Source organism: Macrobrachium nipponense, chromosome 8, assembly GCF_015104395.2.
Source record: "Macrobrachium nipponense isolate FS-2020 chromosome 8, ASM1510439v2, whole genome shotgun sequence".
NCBI classification, from domain to species: Eukaryota; Metazoa; Arthropoda; class Malacostraca; order Decapoda; family Palaemonidae; genus Macrobrachium; species Macrobrachium nipponense.
The window spans coordinates 111,345,714-111,351,500 of NC_087203.1; positions in this window are offsets into that span (position 1 = coordinate 111,345,714).

The following is a 5,787-nucleotide window of genomic DNA, read 5'->3' on the forward strand; positions in this document are numbered from 1 at the left end:
CTTCCTTGCTTCCTCTCTTCCTCTTGTTGATCGTGAGTCCGCCGCCGCTGCTTATTTCATCCCCTTCTTCTTATTATTATTATTATCATTATTAACCCTTCCCTCATTTGTCCCCTTGTTTTATTATATTCCTCGTCGCTTCGTCGGCCATGTTTTTGCAAGGTACTCTTTCCCCCCTTCCATGACGTCTTTATTAACATATTTATATCTTGTAGATTCCCATCCTTCAACCCTCTCTCTCTCTCTCTCTCTCTCTCTCTCTCTCTCTCTCTCTCTCTCTCTCTCTGCCAAAATGTAGAGCAGGTCCACGACTTTTGATTTGATTGAACAGTTTTGTACTTAACATGACCTCTGTTGTATCTCTGTTATAGAATGGTGAGTGGTTCAAAGTTATCGAATGAAAGGTTTTTATATACATTCTCTCTCTCTCTCTCTCTCTCTCTCTCTCTCTCTCTCTGTCTCTTCTCTTCGCCCAAGTATATTTACCATTCATTTTCAGTCGGGAGCTTCATTATTTTCATTTCAGCCCAGGAACACCCCCCCACCCCCCCCCCTTTTTTTTGCTCATTACGTTATTCTGTTATTCTCATGAGTTTCATCCTTCTTCTTCTTCTTATTCTTATTCCCTCTTGTTTTATTTTGTCTATCTCGTTTTAGTTGTTTTTGACAGTTTAGGTTATACGATAAATATTTGCCGGTTTCAGCAAACGAATTTCTCTCTCTCTCTCTCTCTCTCTCTCTCTCTCTCTCTCTCTCTCTCTCTCTCTCTCTCTCTTCTTATATTTATCTCTAGTGTATCATCACTATGACGTATTTGTTGATTTCTTCAATTTAGGGTATAAAAAGAATGTTTTAGGTGTCAGCGTGAAAGGGCTTCTCTCTCTCTCTCTCTCTCTCTCTCTCTCCTCTGTTCTCATGGATTAATCTGTGTCTGTTATCATCAGGTTACCCCTATTCTATGTGTAATTTTTTTTTCACAATTCAGAATTCACAAAAAGTTGTTGTAGGTTTCATCTGAAAGGGCTCCTTTCTTTCTCTCTGCTCTCTGTCTCTCTCTCTCTCTCTCTCTCTTCTTCCTCTCTAATCTCTCTCTCTTCTCTCTCTCCTCACTCTCTCTCTGTTTCTGGATCTCTCACTCTGGATTATCTCTCTACCTCTCTCGGTTTTCTCTCTCTCTCTCTCTCTCTCTCTCTCTCTCTCTGTTTAGGGATCTCTCTCTCTCTCTCTCTCATCCTCTCTCTTTCTCTGGCTGGATTTATTTATCTCTCTCTCTCTGTTTTTCTGGATTTAATTTTATCTATCTCTCTCTGTTTCTAAATTAATTTCTCTCTCTCTCTCTCTCTCTCTCTCTCTCTCTCTCTCTCTCTCTCTCTCTCTGGATTTATCTCTCTGTGTGTGTCTCTCTCTCTCTGGTTTCCTGGATTCATATGTCTGTGTATTATTATCATCATCATCATCATCAGGATATCCGCTGCATCCTTTTGCATCTAACCTAAGGACGCCAAAGCTACCGCTGCAACGGCAGCAGCAGCTGCACGCAGGGCTATAGTAATTAAGGGGGGGGGGGGGAATATTTCCCACCCGGAAAGGTATGCTTCGGTATTTATAGATGATTTACGAAGATGCCTCTACAGCCTCTTATCCTCTCGCTCGATCCCTCGCAGTAAGATTTAGGACAGACGCAAGAGATGAGTTTGCCTTCATCCCCCAATATTCCATTAAGAAGATATACCGGGGGTGGGGGGCTGGAGGGGGGAGGAAGGGGGGGGCGCCGTTGATAGGATGAGAATTTCGACGGAGCGGTCATTTGCGTGTAGCGTTATCTAGCTCCGTGTCTTGTATGTATTGCCAGCGCTGCTTTACAAGACGAGCGCATCAACTCGACTTAGAGAGAGAGAGAGAGAGAGAGAGAGAGAGAGAGAGAGAGAGAGAGGGTGAGGGTGGGTGGTGGAGATGATGGTGTTGGGGAAGGTATATATTCATACATTACATGATTCCGGTAATACCATTGTATATAGGGAGATTTCCATACTTCTGAGAGGGCTTTGGAGGGCGCCCCCCGCAGCAAGCCGCCCCGGATTAGAAGACACAATGGCTTGCCAGCAGTAGCAGCAGGAGCAGAAGCAGGAGCAGGAGGAGGCTGCTGCGCTATCCATAATATATGAGGAATTATTAAAAGCCCCGGAAATTTATGGAAATGTGATTAAAGGCTGTAGTCGTCTTATGAACGGCTCAACCTTGGCGAGGCTGGAACACTTTTTTTTTTATTTTATTATTTTTTTCGCTTTAAAATTACTTTTAAAAAAGGGAATCCATTAAAATTATCTTTAAAACGGAATAATGCCCTAAGGTGCCCATAATTGCGTCATTATTCTCTCGAAAGAGAGCCATAAACTGTAAGTTTTAATAAAGATTTTTTTTCTTTTTTTACATTTTTGTCCCTTTCAAATTATTTTTCAAAAAAAAAGGAATGCATTAAAATTATTTTCAAAACAGAGAATAATGCATTATGGTGTCAATAATTGCGTCATTATTCTCTCGAAAGGTAGCCATAAACTTTAAGTTTTGATAAAGATTCTTCCTTTTTTTCATACCCATCGATTCAGTCTTCGTAATCCTTCTTTCCTCATTTGCTATAAAATGTTTTTTTTTATATTATTTAAATGATCTTGACAGATACAGCGATCTGAATTAACAATCCAAAAAGAATCCAAGCTTACTTATATTTCTGATGTTATTGCTGTAACAAAATACCGTTACCTCGAAAAGAAGCGTTTGAAGTCGCTATCTAAACACATAACTCTTGTAGCTTCCTTGTGCAATTGTACAGTAGTAAATTGCAACTTGATAGTGTAACGCTAATTGCATAAATATCCTTTACGAACCTTCGATAACACGAGTCAGATTCAGTTTCAATAGTTTCAATTTCTCGTGTTAACATTTTGCATCCAATACTTGTAAAATAAAGTCGTCGTCAGATAGATGAAGAGTCATGTTTCCTATTGTCTGTCTAATTGATCTCTGGAGCCATTGAATTCGCTAGAGGGCTTGAAATAGATAGCTCGCCTTTCATTCTGTTTGAGACAAAACCAAAGGTCTCGTCCTTCCATTGCGTATTGCCTAGTGTTACTTAGCGCCTAACTAGACAGACAGAACCTTCGGACCGGCCGCCCTTGCCCTCACCTCTCTCTCTCTCTCTCTCTCTCTCTCTCTCTCTCTCCTTGAAGTCTTTTGCCCTTGAACTCGTGTCTTCTCAAGTTTTATCAAATGTATTACTGACCCTACTCCTGCTCGCCCGTCGTCACCTCTTCTTCCCCTCTTTCCTCCTCCTCCTCCTCCTCCTCCTCCTCCTCCTCCCCCTACCCCTCCTCCTCATTGGTTAGTTCCTCTCATGGGTCGTCTTCCTACTATGGCCGTCGGGTGTCCTTTCTTTTATGTATTCATTTCATCCGTCGGCCATTTTTCAAGTCATCCACCATAATACCCCTCTGGGCTGGTAACCCCCCACCCCCCATCCCATCTCCCCAAACACCCTCCAAAAGGAACTACCTAACCCAATCCCCACACCCAGGCCCACACAACAGCGCAGTCATCAGTGTTACTTTTAATTATACATCCCATCGGAGTCGCCACGATGCTGGGGAAACTTTGATGAGGAAGTTAAAAAAAAAAAAAAAATGAAAAAAAAAAAATCTTTAATCATTGGGAGAAGAAATTGGAGAACGTTTCTTCAGTTTTCCCCGTCTTTGTTTTAGTTTTCTTTTATAACTGTCTTTAATCACTGTTATTAGAGGAAGAATGGCTTGTTCTTCAGATAGACAAAATGATAGTTTTTAGCAACCATTTCCTCGCTTTGAGAATTTGAGAATTTGGACCAGCAGCAGCAGCAGCAGCTGCGTCAGTAGGAATAGAAACAGTTTTATTTTTTCCTGCGTTACAGGAATAAAGAAGTAAAAGGAAGAAAGGAAGGAACTTGCAGAGGCTAAAAAAAAGGAAGGAAGGAAGAAAGGAAGAAACTGGCAGAGACTAAAAAAAAAAAAAAAAAAAAGAAAAAAAGGAAGGCATATAAAGGGAGGAAGAAAGAAAGGAAGGAACTGGCAGAGGCTTAAAAAAAAGAAAGAAAAGGAAGGCATATAAAGGAAGGAAGGAAGAAAAAGAAGAAGGAACTGGCAGAGACTAAAAAAAAGGGAAAAAATGGAATGAAGGAAGAAAGGAACTATAGCAGAGACTAAAATAAAAGGAAAAAAACGAAGGCATATAAAGGAAGGAAGGAAGGAAGGCTTGCGGATGGATAGGGAAGTCGAAAGGAAGTAGGAAGGTTCGAGGAGGTGGGTGGGGTGTGGCTCTTGGGTTTAGGTAGGGGGTTGGGGGAGGGGTGGGGGTGTATCTCTTGGTGGAATCTCATTGCTTATTCTCAAGTCGTTTTCGGTATCTCTTTAGTCTAACCGTCCCAGCCGTTGAGACCCCGAGAAAACCTGCACGAATATGAAAAGAAAATTGAATGTGCTGGATATGCAAATCGCCCCCCCATTCCCATGTGTAGAAAAGTTACCCTTTTTAAGAGAGAGAGAGAGAGAGAGAGAGAGAGGGGAGAGAGAAAAAAAGAGAGAAGAGAGAGAGAGAGAGAGGGAAAAAAAATCATCATGATATTTGCCCACTCATAATCTCGAGGAATATTTGGGAAGGGGGTGTGTGAGGGGCGGGGGAGAGCGGAAGTTATCAAAATTCGTAATCGCGGTAAAAAAAAAATGTAATAATAAAATAAAAATTCGTAATGGCGGTAAAAAAGAAAAGAGAGAGAGAGAGAGAGAGAGAGAGAGAGATCAGGTGTCCGTGCTGTTTTCCAAAAGAGAAATGAAAGTAAAAAAAAAAAAAAAAAAAAAAAAAAACAAGCATTGATGACTTCTGTAGCAACCAAAAAATGAAAATACTGACCGAGGAAGGGGGGCGGGGGGAAGAGGGGGGGCGAATATGCGTTTCCTCTAGGCCTCCTCGTTCTGATGCCTTTTCCTCTCTCTCTCTCTCTCTCTCTCTCTCTCTCTCTCTCTCTCTCATTCGTCTCCTCCTTTCGCCGTGTAGTTTCTTAGTCATTAAACTTTCATTTCAATAATCCCTTCATTATTTATAATCCATAAAATCATGCTAAATCTTTCTCTCTACTGTTTTTATGGTTTGGCCAATGGCGCGGAAAGTAATCTTATTGGATTTCCCATCCTTAGGGATTTTCTCTCCCATTTTTCCCCTCGCCGGCTATTCCGCCCCACTTTCATCCGATTTCCCCTCAAATGCGGCCGCTGAGTAGCGCAGCTGGATTGTGCTTCAATGCCGCGAATTTCCTTCTTTCCAAACCCCCCACCCCCGCCCCCGCCCCGCAACCGCAAGTTTACCTTCAGCACTAACAAAATTTATACGCTGAATTATAGCCTTCTGATTCGGCTTTTCCATTCCCGCGCCCCCGCCATTTTGCCCTCTCTCTCTCTCTCTCTCTCTCTCTCTCTCTCTCTTCTCTCTCTCTCTCTCTCACTGCCGCAGCAATTTCACTTTCGGCCCTGCCCTCACTCTCTCACCCTCACCCACCCTCTATCCTGGTTCCCAAGGGCCCCTCACCTCAACCTCCTCCTCCTCCTCCTCCTCCTCCTCCTCCTCTACCTATGACCCAACACCCCTATACACTGACCCAGACTCTCCTCGAGTCGCCGCGTCCCATGGGGCGACTTCTTCCTCCATCGGCTGCCCCTTCTACAGGATATTTTACTTGGGGGGGCTGGGATGGTGGGGATGAGGGAC